General features: G+C 34.2%; 1 protein-coding gene and 1 long non-coding RNA gene across 2 annotated transcripts in view; one reads left to right on the top strand and one right to left on the bottom strand.

The window, feature by feature from the left end:
• Positions 1 to 21727, bottom strand: part of Cad99C (cadherin 99C) — a 154049-nt gene that overhangs the window by 123500 nt on the left and 8822 nt on the right. The window lies entirely within an intron of this gene.
• On the top strand, positions 16030 to 17007 carry LOC149488537 (uncharacterized). The gene is made up of 2 exons (XR_016315664.1): positions 16030 to 16385; positions 16818 to 17007. It is a non-coding gene; the product is annotated as an uncharacterized LOC149488537 (long non-coding RNA).

Raw genomic sequence — 21727 nt, 5'->3', positions numbered from 1 at the left:
ACTTTGTAATTTTTAGTGTTATAGACATTTATAAAATGTGGTGCTCATTTTTTTGTAATAAATCATCCCGAACGCTATTGTATTTTCGTTGTTTTATTTCAAGTGAACACCTATACAATTTTGTCACGAGCCGCCTCTGGCCTCTGGGTGAAATAAACAAGTCAAATGATTTTTGTTCTAATTGTATTTTGGTAGTAGTTTGTTTAGAATTTACATTACCATTGTTTAATTTTTATTTTGTATTTGCAGTAAAATAAAAAGATGAAAAACTTCATTAGGTATATTGTACGACACCTCACTCTGAATCGCGCTAGCGAAATTTTTTCGTTATAGAGCACATATACAACTTTCGGACAATCTTCATTGAGGCCGGCCGGCAAATCGAGTATGTCGAGAAACTTCACTTATTCGATGGAGGTATTCTACCTTCCTTCCTCCACAGTTGTGGGACCCCGACGTGCATTGAACACGCAGCTTTCTGATACTAGTAGCTAATATCAAAACCACAGATATGTCTGTGATCAAAACCATAATAATATTTTTACCTATTATTTTACTAAAAGTCGAGTGCATCGAAATCGTAAATATGTTTTTCACCTTCCTGGTTTTTTTTCCATAGTAAATAGTGTTTTTGATTTGTTGTTGTATGAATAATTATTCTTACTTGTTGGTTATGAAATGTATTTTGAAATAATTTACTTTTACAAATCATTAGTGATATTAGTTTTGAGTGAAAATGCTTGGATCAGCATAATATCATATTTGCTACTTCAAATACATGTTTTGATAAAAAAAAAACAATAGTGTAATGTAGGTAATAAAATAAAACTGCGTTTTATTGTAGGTAATCAATTTTGACATTATTTATTTCCCAAAATTACAATAAAATAGTTTACGCCAACAAATATAACTTTTATTTTTATAACAATCCTACTTCCTACTAATGCGAAAGTTCATACATGTTTCAAAAGAAAAACTTTTACTTTTACTATTATTTCAATTTATCCGGTTTAATTAAGACTTAATATTGATACATATGATCATTATAAATACAAATAGGAATTAACAATATAACGAATACGTGGCACAACTAAAATTTTACCGATACCACCCGTGGTCATTCTCCTTTGTGGGTCATTTGTAACAGGATGGCGGTTCTACAGCGAAACAAGAAAAATGATGGTCAGAACGCTGATACCGGATACCTTAAGATACTGTAATATAAAATATTACTAGATTAGATAAAATATTATAGGTAGTATCTTCACCGTGTGTGACGCGCTTTACATTCACGCCATCTAGAGTTAAATCTTTATCATTTTTGTATACGTCTGTGTGTGTAAACGACCCTGTATGCAATGACAGATGTTAAAACGCATAATTTTACCGAATTGGGTGGATTTTAAGGCAATGATATAACATATTTCAATAAAATATAATATTCAGTAACCGCCATGACTATTCCTAGGTTTGATGACTATTCCAATTACGCAAAAACTCAAATAAACTAGAAATGTAGAATTCAGCGCCATCTAGCGGGATATTGGCTGGGAACAGATCGTTGCAATCACCTTAAAAACAAACTTTATAGTTGCTTAATGGCAATAATATATAATTAGCATCAATTATGCCATTTTAATATTATTTAACCTCAATATTTACCTCTATGCAAATTCTACAAAATTTTAATCCATTCAACACGATAAAACGAAAAGGTCGCCGTCTCGTCTGAACGTTATAAGGAAAATGTTTTCATAACTATACCACGATTGAAACGATTATTTATGACATACTGGGACATACGCAATCAAAGACGTTATCAAAAACAGAAGGATTGAGTGTTGGGTTGTGGAATGAAACGCCTTCTTCACAATTGATATTTTAATATTCCTCCTTGTTACATTCACTTTTTACTATAATATTCGCAATCTTTCACAATCTTAAATAATAGATTTAAATAACCCTAAAACAAGCATGAGGCACGGCTAAGGCACTGACTTGTTGACCGCACTGGTCGGCTGTTCAGGATCAATTGCTAGCTGATCGTTTCTTCAAAAAATGTGAGCAATCGACTGACAACTAACCGACTGGAGGGGAGGTTAAGTTGTCAGGCGGTAGATTATAAATAACAGAAAACCTTGTCTATGGAAAATAATGTACTATGTATGATTTTAAGATTTGTAACAGCTCGGCCATCCGATCTTCAACGAGTGCCTTCGTTGGCTTAAATTAAATTTAAACAAAAATAAAATGTTAAAATATGGAAAACAAAATGCAACCATACTTACATGAAATTGAAACAAATACTTATAATAATATGTATAATTACAACTAGTTCCCGAAGTTTGAATTGGTATGATTAGCTTTTACAAATAATCAAAATTACACAAGGAAACAAGCCTAGAATAAGATTTACAAATTTCGAAAAAAAAAAAAGAAAATAAATAAATATATATATCTCTATTGGAACTACTTCGACAATCGCTACAAACATTTGTATAACAAAACTCACTTCTCTATCCGTTTGATTAGGACTAATTCAAATTCAAATAATTTATTGCTCACCAATACATTTTTACATATTAGTGACCTTATGCAGGTATTGCAATACAATCATAATGTTATATTTAAATTACATAATACTCTCTCATACATTTAAATTTGACAATAATTAGATCACAAAAATAACAATGTACAATAATAATTGTTGCTTTCTTATGGGCGGCACACCATTGTACCCAGCATGCCCTCAACAGTAATCAAAATCACTCAGAACTCACTGCTTGCACATAGGCTGCATATTGTTACTCTTTGGGCGGCACATCATTGTACCCAGCATGCCCTCAACAGTAATAAAAATCACTCAGTACTCATTGCTTGCACATAGACTGCATATTGTTACTCTTTGGGCGGCACATCATGCCCGGCATGCCCACAGTATGTAAGCTATTCGTTTTGGGCGGCACATCATTGTGCCCGGCATACCCATAATAATCATACAAAATCACTCGGTACTCACTGTTCACACATATACTGCATTTTGGTTCTCGTTGGGCGGCATATTGTGCCCGGCATGCCCACAATATGCAAGCTATTTCAAATTCCATGTGTTTGTTATAAACGTCGATCATTCTTCGTTCATACCAAACACGTAGACTTGACTCGTCATTTATAGAAGGATGTGTATTACAACATACATAAAGAACTTTAAACTACCTAATGTGTATGTATAAAATTTAATTATTTTGATTCTCAATGGCATCAGAACAACTATCATCACCGTCATTATCGCTATCAGACATCGATTTAAAATTTAACCAAGGGTGCATTTTGTCGGCTGCCACGACAGCTTCGTACCGCCTACCTTTTCGAGATAAAGGGGTATCCTCTACCACATAACGGTCGTTTGGTAAAACTTTAATTACGCGGTACGGTCCCTGTAGTTTGGGTTCCAACTTTTTAGACTGCCCGCTGCCAGATGCAACTGCTCTCAAAATTCGCACTAGATCACCTACTTTATATACTTTTGCCGCTTTTCTTTTTCTATTATACCGTTCTTCACTGACCTTCGCTTGCTGTTGCATCAGGCAGCGTGCATCTAATCTAATATCGTCAATCTTACCGTCTACTATTCCATGTCCTACATCCGAAATTACTTCACTTAATATACCTTGCGAAGGATTTGTAACTCTACGCCCAAATAATAATTCACTAGGAGTTTTTTTTGTGACGTCGTGTATTGTCGTATTAATGCCTAACTGTATATCCGATAGATTATCATCCCATGTTCTAGGATCTTTGCCATGGTTCATGGTTCCCAATGATGCCAATATAGTTCGGTTTGACCTTTCTACTTGACCATTTGCTCGCGGCGTGGCTACTGCATTCATAACATGCTTTATGCCTAAGGCCTGTATAAACTTCCTAAACCTCTTGCTGGTAAAACAGCTACCTCTATCAGAAATGAGGCGTGTTGGAGTACCAAAATACCCAATAAGATTTTTTTTTAATTACTTTTATAGTTTCCGACGTTTTGGTACTTTTGACGGCAGCCAAAGAAACAAATTTAGTAAAGGCATCGATGATTACTAAGATATATGAGTTCCCCTTCTTACTCTTAATGAAAGGCCCAACATGGTCCACGTGGACCGTGTGAAAGGGGATTTCTACTTTTTCTATGGAATGTAGGTGACCTTGTCGAGCACCACCTGGCATCTTATGGTGAGCACATTCTAAACATGCTGAAACATATTTGGTGACAAAGGTTCTCATTTTAGGAAACCAATATAATGCCCGAATACGATCTAAAGTCTTTTCTAACCCAAAATGGCCTACGTCATCGTGATTGGCTTTAACAATTTGCCAGCGTGCGCCTCTAGGCACTACCCATTTGATATTATCATCAGCTATGATCCTGTATACACGTCCATTTTTTAATTTGTAATTTTGAAATGTACTTACTATGTTGGGGGATTCTGGATCACTTAATATTTCTTTAATACGCCTTATATCGTCATCTGAAGATTGAACAGTAGTAATCCAATCTTCAGCAGTAACACTAAGTATATCAATAACGTGCAAATCGTCTACTTTTGAGTCTGATGGAGCTCGACTCAGGGCATCCACATGTGACATCTTATCTCCTGGTCGATACTCAATTTCACAGTCATATTCTTGTAACTGCACCCACCATCTTGCAATTTTCGGGATCACATCTCGTTTTGTAAGTGTGGTGCGTAATGAATTACAATCTGTTAGTATTTTGAAGCGTAGGCCTAACAAGTAGACCCTAAACTTGTTTAATGACGCTATCACAGCTAGAGTTTCTAACTCAAACGAGTGAAGTTTCTGCTCTTCTACCGTGGTTTGACGACTGTAGTATGCTACAACTCTCCATAAACCTTTCTCGTCTTTCTGAAGAAGAATACCCGCGATGCCGAATCTACACGCATCCGTGTGTAACTGAGTTTCTAAATTTTTGTCGTATAGTGCGAGAATTGGTCTGCTGGTCAATCGTTTTTTAATCTCTGTAAATGCAGTTGCTTCTTCTTCCCCCCATTTCCAAGGCGCATTTTTCTTTAGAAGACCCGTCAATGGTTTTACTATCAGAGCAAAATCCTTGACAAATCTTCTAAAGAAGCTGGCAAGACCTAAAAATCGTCTAACGTCATGCTGATTTAAGGGAGTAGGAAATTTTGAGACTGCTCCAGTTTTCGCAGAGCCTGGTTGGATACCATTACCACTTATTTCAAACCCTAAAAAGTCTAATTTATCAAACATAAATTTACATTTCTGCATTTTCAGTGTTAAGCCTCCTTCTTTTAATAAGTTCAAAACTTCTTCTAGTCTTTGCAGCGCTTCATCAAAGCAACGCGCGGGTATCAAAACATCATCCATATACACAATTACATAACTTAACCGTGCTTTATTAAGAATCTTATGCATGGCTCTTTGGAAAACCGAAGGAGCGTTTGCTAAGCCAAATGGCATTCTGGTGTATTCATATTGTCCATCTGGCGTGACAAACGCGGTCTTCTCTTGAGACTTCTCCGAGATGGGAATCTGATAGTACCCTGAAGCCAAATCCAGCGATATGAACATCTTATGGCCCGCTAATTGATCAAGAAGGTCTTCTACCCTAGGGAGAGGATAATGGTCTCGCTTAGTCCTGCTGTTTAAGGCTCTGTAGTCAACACACATTCGCCTCTCACCACTTTTCTTTCTTACCAATACAATGGGGCTCGCGTAAGGTGATGAAGACTCCTTAACTATACCACAATCTAACATTTCTGCTACCATGCGCCTGACATCTTCTCTTTCTGCATACGAGAGTCTATAAGGCCTGTAAACTACCGGTTCTTCATTCTTTAATTGTATATCCATTTCTAATACAGTTGTAAATCCGAGATCCTTAAGACAGGAAGAAAAACAGCTGCTATATCTTGCGAGCAAGTCCTTCACCATTTGTTTTTCTAATTCGCTAAGATTATCCCCTATAACAGGCTCAGATATATCATTCCTGTCAGTGAAATTAACGTTATTTACATATTTACAATCATTACTCATTACCATACTGCGTATCAGCAACTGTTCACGTTCTAGAATTAAACCCTTAGTTCTAGGATTTAAGATAAGAAGACAGCCTAATCCATCTTTTAATTCATATTCTCCCGGAAACAAATAGAATTCAGAACCATTTTGTCCCCGCATACCACCTCTAACATATACAGTACAAGAAAGTTCAGGTTTTGCTAATACTGCGACAGTTTGTATTGCCTCAGGGTTAATATAAGTTTGCTCCCTACATAACAAGTGTATTTTAGCGTTTTGGGTCTTACAAATCTCCAGTTTATCTACGGTTTTAGTAATTTTAATACCCGGCCGTTCTGAAAATGAATGCCCTAGAAGCACTGGATAGTTAATGAGGTTATCATTAATAACTAATATTTCTATATCTTTTTCAGTAATTCCTTGTACCTCAATATTAACTAACGACTTACCGATAGGCTGGTACGGTATATTGCCTAGGCCTTTTAGTAAGGGTAAATCATTTGTGGTCCAATCGAACCCTAGATTTAGGGCGTCCGTCAACCGAATTAGAGTACATTCGCTCCCTAAATCTAAATGACATTGGACATTTACCCCGTTAATACGTATAGGAAAAGTGTAAATACTCGCCGATTGTTGACTAGAGATTTTCAACACGGTTTTTTCCTTATCTAGCTTTTGAGCGGGTTCCATTTTAGAACACGCATTAGACAAATGACCTAATAAATTACAACGACTACACTTTAATAACGGTTTATTGCATTTATAGCTGGGGTGACCTACTTCGTTACAATTGAAACAAGTTATCCGACCCGGTTCGAATCTATTCGGCTTATTCAAGACCCTATTTGAATTATTTGGTACCGGCCGTTTATCCCTATCTCGAATTGATCTTTCGGTATCCCTAGAAACGCCTGGTTTAACAGTTTTAAAAAATTTGAGTAACTGTTCAGGCTCAGAAAATTGTGCCGCTTGAGCTCCTAGTCTAATACCCCTATCTTCAATTCCATAAATTAGACAATCAACTGCATTTTTGCCATATATGTTGCAACGGTTTAGTAAGTTAATTTTAGTGTAATAATATAATTCGGGAGATTCACTAAACCGTAGTTTTTTATTCAACATTTCAGTTAATAATTCACCATAATTCTGGGTAGATGGAAAAGTTTCAATTAATTTAACTTTCCATTCCTCCCAAGAATACAGCAAAGTGGGGAGACTTTGGTACCACGTTTTAGCTATTCCCGAGAGTTTAGGCAGAGCGTAGTGCACGACTTGTTTTTCTGACCATTCGTAAATTAATTTACATTCCTCAACCTTCGATAACCACGCATTAACAGTTTGTTCTTTTGCCATTGGATCAAAATCAGGTATTACATTGTGAATAGACGAAAATTTATCACTAGAACTAGATTTCATCGATTTAATCGCATCAACAAATGAATCTATTAAAGTACTAGTTACATCGCTTTTATCACCTTTTTGGGGTCTTGTAATAGAACAGTCCTTACTACGTTTCCTACTTCTACGGTCCCGATCAATATTCATAATTCTGCTATCGTGGCGATTTCGTAGCTGACTGCGGCTACGACTTCGATGTTCACCTGATCGTTGGCTGCGACGTTCAATACTACGCCTAGAACGTCGCTCACCGGGACTCCTTTGGTGGTGCTCAGTGTTAGGGCGGCTCCGGTGACTGGCACTTCGGTTCGGACTTGGGCGCTGACTGCGGCGGTCTGAGCGCTTTTCACTGCGGCGCTCTCTACTACGCCGGCTTCGCTGTTCATTGCCCTCACGACTGCCGTCTCGGCTGCGTGAAGGAGTCCTTGACCAATCACGGCCCATCACCAATCTGATAAAAAAAAATAATCCGAATCAGGTTCATTTATTATTATTAAAAATATATATATGAGTTAGCTTTTATGTTTTAATGTAAAATGCGAATCATAAAGTTTTTTTTTTTTTTTTTTTTTTTTTTTTAAATAGTTTAGTCGCTCAACCTTATTACCAGAGTGTAGCCCTGGTCAAATATTGTCAAGATTCCAAACTATTCAATTCTGTGTATTGCTAGCACTATCAGGGAGTGCCCTGACCACGTGTTAACAACTCACATATATAATGTTCAATACAATAATATCATAAACGTGTCACCTGATAGTTTAGTCACTCAACCTTATTACCAGGGAGTAGCCCTGGCCAAATATTGTCAAGGTCCTAAACTATTCAACTAGTGTCTTGCTAACACTATCAGGGAGTACCCTGACCACGCATTAACAATTCACGTACGTACATGTAATGTTGTAAATTATTCGATTAAATAATCTAAAATCACAGTCGTATCACCAGGGAGTGCCCTGGCCAGATTCGATCTGGATCGTAGATCACTTAAAGCGTCGTTTGTTAACATTATGAGGGTATGTGGACCCGGCCAAATGATAACAATCAACGTTCGATACACGCACAAGGATTATTTATTTATTCACATATTTGTGGGCAAATGGACGATAACAAGCCTGTTATTAAACTAACAAGCATAGTTTAAAATACATAAAGAAAAAAAAAATCCTTTATAATAATTATGATCCATGTAAACTATATATTAATAAAAGACGGTGGTAAAAAAAAATATATAAGAAAAATGTCACATTACCTTGTTATCGTTATCCCACTTCTGAAGCTGTTGGGTTGTGGAATGAAACGCCTTCTTCACAATTGATATTTTAATATTCCTCCTTGTTACATTCACTTTTTACTATAATATTCGCAATCTTTCACAATCTTAAATAATAGATTTAAATAACCCTAAAACAAGCATGAGGCACGGCTAAGGCACTGACTTGTTGACCGCACTGGTCGGCTGTTCAGGATCAATTGCTAGCTGATCGTTTCTTCAAAAAATGTGAGCAATCGACTGACAACTAACCGACTGGAGGGGAGGTTAAGTTGTCAGGCGGTAGATTATAAATAACAGAAAACCTTGTCTATGGAAAATAATGTACTATGTATGATTTTAAGATTTGTAACATGAGACATTAAGCCTAATAAAGCAGATCGAAAGCAAATCTCGTGGTTCCCACGCCCACAGAACCATCTGTGGTTTTTTGTTACATTGCTCTATAGCCGGCAGCCATCCCAGATTGACCACAGTCCACAATAATGATAGGGATCAAACAATTATTTTTATATTAAATCTTTACTTCGCCCACAAGGGCGTGGTGCGACGTGAAAGCAGCTAAAATATTTCAAATGATGTCATAAGTACGTGTTATATAACATTAAGCTTGACTCAAATATTATGAGGACCGTAAGCTCATCGTTGGTTAAGCAAATATATCATTCCGTAATGAAATTAACTAATACGTATGACAATATTTGAATAGTACAAAATCTATATGCAATAGACACGCGTAGTTAATTTCACAACTCGTCAATAATAAGGCTTATTTTTCTTTGAAACTTAATTAAAAACATAAGCATACCACGCAACATCGTCTGTTGATCATTTACGCAGTATTTTTTCAATGACTTGTTAATGGACTATTGTACTCGTAAAAAACAGTAGGTAATAAAAATATTAGCACCAAGGAAACCGCGTTGAATGAAAGCGTTTTACATTCCCACTGTCATTATAAAGTTATTCTGAAAGTCGGTCACTTCACAAGAGCTTGTCTGATGGAAAAACTGAACGCATCAAACATCACACAGTGTCAGCGAAAGTTGATTATAATGTGCATTAAATTTGGTATGTGAAAGCTGAAGACCCAGAATAAGACATAGGCTCCTTTTTATCCTGGAAATCCCACAGGAACAGGAACTAACTATGTGCGTTTTTCTTTGATAACGTAGCCGAAGCCTAAGAAATATATTATTGCATTCCAACGTGATCCGATAGTAATACACTACAAAAGCCAACATGTTTATAGCTATTTGTAAACAATGCAACAACAAAGCCTATTGAAACATTCTATAAATTAATATGCCATGTTATCATTCGAAGATTATAATAAATCTTTATAGGGACTTTCACTGCTTTAATGGTCGAAAAGGTTACACCTTATCATATATTTTGATCATAACATTTATGTATGCAAATAAAAAAGATAATATTAAAGATGTAATCAAATGTGATAAACATAACCTGCAAATTCAACAAACTTTCAGCTGTGTCCGTCCGTATGTATTGGGTTATGTTCGTACCTACTAGACCGATTTTGACTGGACTTTCACTGATGTCTAATTATTCGAATAAATTTATTACTTTACAGCGGCGTCAGCCTATAAAACTATTACAAAAAAATAGACTAAAATCTAAAAACTCCCTTATACTCGAAGACAAATACAACAATAATCTCTAAAACCGAGGAAACCAATGGTGCATTACAAAACCACATAACAGTTATTGTTTGACAACTTCTGTGAAGGTTATGATTGCAAAAACCGAATGAAAAAAATAATCGCTACAGTCTTTCGTAAGTCACGTCTAATTGTAACACCGATCTTATCTCACATTTCGATCGTTAGTAAATATTATTTCGCTATTAAATCTGCGCATTTATTTTTTGTGTTATTTGACTTTTTAGAGTGCTATTGGAACATGTTAAAAACAAGTTAAATAAGTCTAAATCAACATTTCAGTTTTACTTTCGATAGAAGTGTATTTGATACCTAAATGCAATTAGACAATCGTTATGGATGAAAATAATGTTAAAGCCATTTTCTCTGGGTACAGGAAAGACTTGTAAATTATAAATAATATTTTATAAACAACCTACCGGGCGCACATAAAATTAGAGTCATGAGCCTATACCTCGTTTTGGCCAATCAAAAAGGCGATAATGTACCCATTTAATGAACACTGTAACAGCTTCTAAACATACTGCTATAATGGGATTAAGCTGTTCTCGTTATCAGATCGATTACTCGGCCTGACGCCTATCTTGACGGCACTTGGAGCTTTTGTAGTCTATTTTTTAAAACATCCGTCCCTCACGTCCATAAAATTAAATAAGAATCCAGAATTCTACGAAGTTTGTCGTGGTGACATCTCAATTAAAAAGTTACGGAGTAATTTAAACCTTCTGTGTTAGGTATCTGTAATACTGATAATGAAACAAAATATACTGTGGACGTATTATATCATATAAGTGAATAACAATTACATTCCGAGCCGAACGTGACAGTGTTAAATATCTGAAACATCTTTACAATGAAAACACAACAGTACAACTGTATCAACAAATCCTACGCACACTCCATACAGATAAAATATAGTTATACGTTAATAAAGTTCCAAATAAAAAAGCAATAGGACTGTGAACTATCCCTAAAACGTGTTGGTTTTGTTCAACAAACAATGGTCGATTCGTGGACCATGCCGGTGTAAGGGAAAGGGGATAGACACGCTTGGCTATTCAAAGACGCCGCGGTCAAAATGTTCACGGGAATGTTACCTGGAGTGTAACGAGATTTTTGTTTTACATTTTATTACGTTACACTCGAATATGAGCTGTTGATTATGAATTGAAATATGAATAAGCTGAGGCGCGATTCTCGTGAATGCAATTGAAGAATGCATTTGCTGACAGAAAGTGAAATACGTTCGCAATATATATTGTAAGCAATTATAACATCCTTTTGTTATCATTCATTTATATAATAAAATTATATTATAAAATGAATTTGTAAAAAGTGTAAGAGCAAAGCAGTGACGTAACTAATAGACCATTGAAAGATTATCTTTAACTGCTGAATCTACGCAAGCTGTAGACATTAAGTATGGAAAATCGTGATATAATGTATCTTATACAACAATAAAGATCAGAAACTACAAAACAGCGAAATAATTTCCGCATTACGTGTCGGCGTCGATAGGCAAATTGCTCAGAAGAAACCGAAGGTATTTGCAGCTAAAATATCTCACTTGCTCCAAATGTACATCTCGAAGTTCCGCTTTAAGAAATAGCTGCTAAACCTACTTTTGTGAACACGTATAGTAAATTTTAGGTCAAAATTAGCACGAAGTTAATTATACTAAATAGCACTTTACTTAAGACAATCAAAGTATAGATAGGTATATAATATTATATCGACTAAGTATTCCCGTTCCGTGGCGTCATCATCAACTTGCATTAAAATATCTCATCAGATATTGTTTTTTTATTTGGTTCTTGTAGAAAGAGAATACTATATTTTTATATGTAAGTTGCAGACGTAGTAATATGCATAGAGCATACATGAGTAGGTATGCAAATATGCAGTACTAGATTTCCGCGTTTTCAAAGGAAAACCCGCATAGTTCCCGTGGGATATCCGGGATAAAACCTATCCTATGTGTTAATCCAAGTTACCCTCTATATGTGTGCTAAATTTCATTGTAATCGGTTCAGTAGTTTTTACGTGAAAGAGTAACAAACATCCATACATCCTTACAAACTTTCGCCTTTATAATAGTATTAAGATACGTATAGATAAGTACATATCGAAGATATTTTGCCTCCCAGACTCTTATTCGCAACCGCCATACAAAGAAGACATGACCCATAAATACCTTGAAGTAGTAATATCGCCTAATAACATATTATAAGCTCATAATCTAATTCGACGTTTCCATATCGCCTACGGTCAGAACCAACTTTATATTGAATCCGATCTTAATAAGTTCATAGCGATGCACCGAGAAGGCGGTCACTTTAGATGTATCTTAAATCAATTTTATCTGATCTTACACCTCCATTCACTGCATTTAATTTATTTCTTTTCTAAAAGGGCATCCCGAGGCAGTGTTTCATTCCAATGAGCTGTGAAATTGACAACGATGCGCGCGTTAATTCATTCCTTCTCACTTCATTGAATTGAATCTTGCAATAAATGTATATAAAATTATCGTTTAAATTTCTATATGTATATATTTATAGCTTAATAATATTGAAAAAGAATTTCTATAATCAATTCAAATCAAACTGAAACTAAGTAAAATAGTCTCCAGGTATCAGAACGCGAATCCATCTATTATTCATACTTCATTTTTCTCAGGACATAATTGATAATGTATGACTATTAAAATTTAGTAAGTTGATAATCATGTGGCCTATGATAAATCTCACTTTTAGAATAGTTCTGTAACGGAAACTGTTAAATCACGTATCAAATTACTTGTTCCTTGTCAGATTATTATATAGGTCTATAAAAATAACAATATTAATCTCCTTATATTCTCATAACATCCATTGATATTTAAACATTCGCATGTAAAATATTACTAAAATAATATGTTTTTCTTAACATCTGTGAGAATTCCTTACATCTGTTCTTAAATAAGCCTATAAATAAAAATCTCGTAAAAATTGATTGGTTTCACGTCTAGTGACCCGGTAAAGATCCAACATGAAATCTAAATTTCCGGTTTATCAAAGTATAATATTATGGTGATTGTATAATTTAAGAGAATGCTAAATTAATTTTCGCAGACAAGCCCATACACCTACTTTATTAGAAAAACATAATATATAAGGCACACCTGATGATAACGTTGCAAAATTTGCCTTGAATTATGTAAAAGTTATGGCTTCATAAGACGTAAAACTCATATAATAGTTATGTTATATCTATGCATAATGTTTTATGTATGCAGTTGTTACAGAATAAAGTTATTAACTGAATGACTAACTCAAAGCTTTATGTAGCCGGTTCTTTTAGTATCGTTTGCAAATTTATGTGTTTAATAATTGTTACTCTGAATGAAATTGAATCATCCGATGCTAGGATCTCTTATAAACAACACTAATTAAAACATCTCATTTAATGTAAATACCCACCTAAAGATAGAAGGAAAGTTTTAATATGATATTGTCAGATGAATTGAAAATAGTTCCAATGAGATTCGTATATGAACTTCGATTAAATCCAGAGTATGTAATTCTTATGTTGGTAGTTGGTACATGATAAAATATTGTTATATTTAATAATCCGGATAGGTAAACTGTTCCAGGTGATATATCACGACTACTATCGTTGATAAGCATGGATTGAAATATGGATTGAAATAACGGAAAAGAAGTTTTCCTTCTCCGATTTTGCGCTATACACTTAACTACACTGGTTGTTTAGGACCGAGGGCGGTTCAAGGGGGTATTGAGCCACCTATAACATCTTCCCGGTCCTGTGACTGTCCTACCCACTCTGGGTAGTCGATAATGACGCAGGGAAGCCACATTAGTTACATTAATGTCGTTAACGACAATTAATGTATTAAAAATAAATCCACATCATGCGATAAAAGTTTTATTCGTGTTCATTCATATCTGAATTCTGAACTTATAATTATACCTACCTTATATTATTATCAAGCGATTACTGCATTGTAATAGGTACTTTAGTTAAGTTTTATAGCAATTTCGCTACATTATATTTCATTTTAATAATCATATTAGTTACAGCTATTACAACAGGCCCTTGTATAATTTGACCTATTTTCAAGACATTACAGTCTTCAAATGTCAGAGTATCATAAAGTCATGATTTTCTTAGTGTTTTCCTTTGTTGTAGTAATACTAGTAATTTGTGTTTTAATCACTCCCTTTTGAAATATAAAATTAAAAAAGCATAAAATGTACAAACCTCATTGTCACGTGTAAACAGGAAAATTTAAACCACAAAGGTAACTTTTTACACATTTATGTAGTACATGCTTACCATTAATACTTGTATGTACGTAACATAAAGTTCCATATAACAAGACTCACAAACCGTCTAACCCAAGTAACAATCTATAGCCCATTACACGTTTATCTCTATTTCATTCACCCATCGTCTAATATAATTAACAATAAATGCGCAAGCAGTCCTCTATAAAGACAGCGTAAAAATAATCAAGATTACGCTTGCGTAAAATCACCGACATTAATGATACAGAGGCTGCTTCTAAATCCAATTAAAGCAAAGTTAACTAGGCTTCATAAAGCCCTCTGCTCCTTGTACGGGAGAGCGGTAATTGGAGTCCTAATTAAGGCATTCGATGTAAAAACGACGAGCGAAACAATAAGTTCGACCGCGTCGCACAGAAACGCATGAAAGTAAGGAATTCTCACACGTATTCACTTGATAGCCTGACAGATGAGATACGTATCTTAGCTTAGAAAATAGATTGCAAATACAACGTGTGATAGATGAGGTTTTACCGTACACACCTCATATGCGATGGTAATGCGATACTATCTCGTAATTGACTCCACTTGACAGTCATATTTCGTTATATTTGCAAATTGTTATTACTGTATGCAAGACACATCAATCATGGAAATGTAGTCGTAATTAGTTCTAGAATATTCTGAAAATTTAAATTGTATTATTCGGTAAGCTAATTAGAAGGTATAATATTGACATAATAGTAAAAAAATCTTTAAAATGTGTGTAGAATATTAGACAGTTTTCTTTCCTTTTGGATTTTGTAATGGCTTTATATCTTTTTTATGGGACTTCCATTTGGAGATACCTGATATTATATGGAATAACAATAAAAATATACTGATGAGTTTCCGCTTACTCGTTAATAAATCTTAATAGCAAAGTAGGTACCTACTATTCACCATTTAAATTCAACCTTTGCATTTGTTACCTCACATTTCTCAAATTCCCTTTCAAATATCCCTTCATACTCGTTAAAATATAAAAGGTGATGAGTAAGGCCGACATACCCACGAACTAGTAAATTGGCGTGCCATCATGGCTCGTACAAACACCGAGACAGGTTGACGTACCAATCAAAGATAGGGATGGCAAGATGCATATTGCATGAGTGGAAAAGAGATGGGAGTCGAAATCCCAGTAATCATCGTCCATCACGCTAGACGGACCGGTTATCGAAAGCCCTGTGCGACCAATTATATTTCTTGCATTGACATATTTTATACGTATTCTGTTTCTGTGACAACTGTTATTTTAAAAATACAGTTAAGTAAACAGCCATTCAAATGTGAAATCTATTTTTTGGGTACAATCTCAGAGGAATAAACCTATAGAGTTCTTATATTGAGACAGAACAAAATACATATTTTCTAATCTACTTACTCTTAGTCAATAACAGCATAAGTCAGATTGAGATAGCGATAGAGTATCTGCACTGTCTTCAAACGTAGCGCGCCGGCTATGTTTTGTTTGCCTTCCAGCTGGAGGTCTCGGTGCGTCAAGTGTTTTTAACGAAATATTTAGAAAATATAAAGTGTATAGTGTTTCTTTTTATTTGTCAGTGTGCTAAAATGACTATTGTATGTTTAGCTACCGGCTATTACTAGTCGAATGGGAGTTTTGGATGAAAACAATGAAAAAATATCTTTCCATCGGTAAGTGATTTTCAGCAAATTGATAAATATTTATGTTCTAACCCTATTTGAAGGTTTTATCAAGCGCTTTTTTATAAGTTTATGTTGTAACTGTAACATTTACCCACTTTATGGGGTTGTGGAATACAAAAGAATTAAATAATTTTTAAAAAATGTCACAATATTATCACGTTTGGCATTTTGTTTACCACCGTAGTGTTGTAACACATCTAGCGTATATTATCGATTTATGACAAAAAATCTATTTCATATTAACGTTGATTTATTTATTTTGTTTCTTATATCAGATTTATATGTAGTTGTTGTAGCAAATAATAGATGTAAATTTTCTACAGCAGGAAAATAAAAAATACCACGTGGTTGTTTTATTTGACTTATCTGTTTAGTTTGTTGTTTCTCTTTTAGATTATTAATAAATTCATTTTGTTTTAGATTTCCAGAGCTAAATAAATAATGGGTATAAAACATGAGACGTGTAGATTGGACGCCGTCGAAATTTGCTAGATTGTGTTCACTGCATTTCGAGCCTGCGTGTTATCAAGATGGATACTCTAGAAGAATTGTGCAATCTTACGCTTACGTTTTTTTTGTTCCTTTAGATAATAAATACATTTGTGTGTGAGTGAATTTTTATTTGGAAATTTTTTTACACATAATTACTTTAAATGTGTAACTATGTGACAATTAAACGGTTGATTAAATGACAGTTCTCATAGATGAGAAACTACTATTGAAATACATACTTAATATACATGCGTTTTCAAAGAAAAACCCGCATAGTTCCCATTCCTGTGGGATTTACGGGATCAAAAGTAATTTTTCCAAATTTCATTGTAATCGGTTTAGTAGTATTCGCGTGAAAGAGTAACAAACATCCATCCTCACAAACTTTCGCTTTATTAGTAGGATGTAAGGAAAATGTTTTCTTTAAGACTGTCCTTTTATGAACTTGTTAAAATTCATGCTGACTGTGCCTTTCTCCTCACTCCTTTAACTTTATTGATCTTTATTTTAAATTAGTTACATTTCAAGTTTTAAAATTTATTTTAAAATATACTAGCTTTCCGCCCGCGTTTTTAAAGAAAATCCCGCACAGTTCCCGTTCACGTGGGATTTCCGGTATAAAACCTATCCTATGTGTGTATGTACAAAATTTCATTGTAATCGGTTCAGCAGTGAAAGAGAAAGTTATCCATTCTCGCATAATTTCGCATTTATTATATTCGTAGGATTAAACAAATAATGTATTCAACTGAAATTTATGATTAATTTTGTTTTTTTTTTTATTATTTATTATTTCACGAAACCGTAAATGCAAAATGCATTCACGATTTTATCGATGGAAGCACATCCCATCACTATCACCTTCTATCTATCTAAATACGTACCTATAGTAAAAGTGGTGCCATGACTATGTTGAAACGTAGCTTGTAGTCTATAGCTATCTCATTCTTTCATACGACGTTTTCTTTAGATAGAGAGAAACAAATATATGTAAATTGTATACGCTCGATACAAGTACTCTATAGGTTTATTCCTCTGAGGGTACAATAATATTTGTGTACAATAATAGTACGTTTATGCTGGTTTATTATCATTCAAACTACATGAAAGCTCTGTGTAATTTCAACAATCTATGATGCTATTTTTCGAATTCAAGATGATAATATTATTTTAAACCAATCAAGCCATAGCTTCCAAGCTTTATAATACAGTAATAGATTCATTCATTTCAGACACAGTACTAAAGCAGTAACAACTAATCAAGTCAAGTACATAATAGATTCAGGTATTATAATAAGGTTTGGATCTGTAGCTATTTCAACTATTAGACTCATAAACCGTTACAGCCTCCACAATCGTAAAATTAAGCCCTATAAAATGTAAAATAGTCCCACGGTTCATAGGTAGGTTCTATTGAAGTGGAAATGTAAACAACCTATAAATTCCTGCTAATTTAATTGTTTTATAGCAGTTACGATACAGTTATTCAGAATTAAATCAATCTATAGATAATTAGCTGAACTATATTTTATAAGGACAGCCTTGTGTAAATAACGTTTATATATAAAGGAAGCTATACGGAAGCATTATAATACTATGACTACAGCTACTACGAATTCGCAGTATAAACTACTAACCTTAAATTTTTCGAATAGTAAATTTTTCAATTGTAAACTTTTGTAATACGTTGATTCAAAATTACCTGCAAAATAGCTGACTACATAAATGCTTGACTTTATATCAAGCGACACAATTCCTCCTATAACAAAAGGATTGTCTTTTAATTCCACTATACACCACGTTGTTTTGCATTCAAATCATTTGTCAAACATCTAAAGCAATTTGACAGTTGAATTAGATCACGAAGCAGGGACAAAAGAGTCACGAGAGCCTACGCCGAACCCGTATGACTTCATCTTTATCTTACACAGCTGTTTTATAACTCATAATTATAATAATGATAAAAGGCATCATTATAGTTCAATAATAAAAATAAAAGTTCGAAAGTGCCTTAGAAACCCATCCATTTTTATTGATAGAAAAAAATATAATGGCAAATATGAAACTTACATTTCAAGAACTATCACACACACAACATTAACTGTAAAAAACACTGTTAATTTCTACGAATATATAAAACTTTAAAAAGTAGATGCGTTTTTCTAAAAAACCTAATGTGTCTATGAATGTCACGAAATGTTTGCTACCCTCACTTGTTTTGGTTAACATAAGCACAAAAAATTATTCAAAACTTTAAACTACCTACATTACTAAAATGTGAAACACAGCCCAGTCCAAAGAGTACTATAATAATACGGCCCAGTCCCATTCCGTAATTACTTGTCCACGTATTAACTTCAGGGATATAAATTGAAGATGTAAAACCTGTCACTGAATTAAATCGATTATTCGAGATTAAAGAGGTCGTTACAAAATGTCACATGCACTAAAGCACTGCACGCATGTCCTCGCTCCGGGCTAAGGATATCAACTATCTACTATTTTAAGGTCAGATATTTTATTCTTAATATTAGTATTGTTAGCACAGAGTTTAAAGTTTACAATAACTGAACTTTAGCGTGTAATGGCATGTTACGCGTTATGTTACGTAATTAATATGATATTCGTGCAATAAATTTGATGTGAATCGTCTTTTGGGATTGCATTGAAATAAGTGTTCATCTAGTAGTCGTTTAGTGGCAAAAATAGGTGGGCTAATAGCAAACGGCTGACGCAATAAATGTTCTTTTATTATTTTATTTTACTGTCAATGTGTAAGGATATGCATATTAACACTACTACATTGGCAATATTCGTCGCATACTATCCGATTTCCCTTGATAAGTAGTGTTTTAAGACAAAAAAAACATTGTTTTTTTTTTACATTACAGTAAAAAGCATAAATGTTACATTAGGCTCATCACTGATTTGGTTACATCATTACATGGTTAAAAACCTAACCTTTTCATCTACAGAGAGCAACTTTTTCAAGCACACATACGCGGTCCTATTGGAAAGTATCGATTTCAACAAAAGTAAATAAAGATTATACAATCATATTATGATGACTAGTGATTACATATATGATATACATGGATATAATTCTACTTTATGTGATACTAGCTTTCCGCCTGCGGCTTCGCCCGCGTTTTCAAAGAAAAACCCGCATAGTTCCCGTTCCCGTGGGATTTCCGGGATAAAACCTAGCCTATGTTACTCGTGGATAATGTAGCTTTCGAATGGTGAAAGAATTTTTAAAATCGGTCCAGTAGTTTATGAGCCTATTCATTACAATCAAACAAACAAACAAACAAAGTTTTCCTCTTTATAATATTAGTTTAGATTGATTGCGCGTATAATGTTTAATTTGTCATAATACCTACTTTAGAATTATAGATAGGTAATTCACCCTTCCTTCGCTTTCACCCGTTTAAGTCTGATACAATACGGGCCATGATGTGATCGCTAATAATTTATTTTTAATGAAAATTAATTGTGAAAATAGTGCGTTTTTGTTTTGAATTCCAGTAGTCTAGAAAAGTCACCAAGCTGAATTCGAAGCTAAATTACGAGTAGTTACATAGTTCGAAGCGACAAAAGAATATTTTTATATCAAGCGCGATCGGGGCGAGCGGCTATAGTCGCCTATATTTCATTAAAAGTTAAAACACTGGTAATGTAATCAGCGCAGTTTTAATTCAAATAACGGTGTTAACGATATGATATACAAACGAACACCTCATTACTGGGCCGAGTCACGAATAGACACATGCAACCTGCAATTCATTGCAATCTCAATGAATGATTCAAAACTAAGTACAGTTTGCATTAATAATAGTCCTGTCTAATGGACATTTGTGAACTAGAATAGATAGCCGTTAACGAGTTCTAACCGGTATTTATCTGAAAAGCTTTCTACCCCTTGATGGTTTTTGAATGTGATAAAACAATCTTGAGTAATGTCTTGATAGACGTGCAGTATATCTATAACATTTGCATACACTATCTGTATTTTTTGAATACGTAACAGCAAATTGCATATTTATGAGCCTCAATTTTGTGATAGAAATGTATTCGTCGTTCTAGGAAAAAACTAAATAAGGAAAGATCTCATAAATTGTCTCTCAGCTATCGCATAAAATAAGATGTATCAGGCCTTGTATTTAATTCAATTTACAGGTTATTATCTTATTAATAATAATCTTACACGTGCAGTTCAATGCATTAGAAGGAATCCAACAGACCGCGTGCCAAAAGGCTCGACGACATGTGACATATTCCAACCCACACTTTGCAAATGAAACAGAAAGCTTGCGTCCCTGCAGCAAAATAAAGAAAATAGGCTGATGATGATGTCATTAACGATTATCCTTTATTTTGTTGTATCGAATATTCAAGTTTTCGATTAATATTTCTTCTAACTTTGTATATTTTTCAGTCTCGCGGTCCATCGAACACCAACAGCCATACTTACATTCCGCTTCTTCCTGCCTTTGAAAATATGTTACCATAATACAATAGAATTTGAATGTCTTCCTCACCCTGCATTTATTCCGTAGTGTCCTATTCAACTAAAACTATTCGCTAATGTAACTATTATAGTGAAAGCGCAATCCGATAGCAAAAGTCGTGAGTGTTAAAATTCATAAGCTTATTATTATTCAGCTGAATTAATTTTGAATTGGTAAAACTATCAGATGCTCTTCAGGCACATATACAGTATTAGATATATATATATTAAATACAACATATACGAGGAATAAAAATTTAAAATGAATTAGCGTATTCTAAGAAATTTAACATATTATTTTTCCTTTTCGAAACATTCACTCAAAAAA

Source organism: Colias philodice, chromosome 5 (assembly GCF_061535455.1).
Source record: "Colias philodice isolate Cphi_HAF_F1 chromosome 5, ilColPhil1 Martin Lab GWU primary, whole genome shotgun sequence".
NCBI classification, from domain to species: Eukaryota; Metazoa; Arthropoda; class Insecta; order Lepidoptera; family Pieridae; genus Colias; species Colias philodice.
The sequence above is the reverse complement of the archived record's forward strand: the minus strand, read 5'-3'. Positions and strand labels throughout refer to the sequence as shown.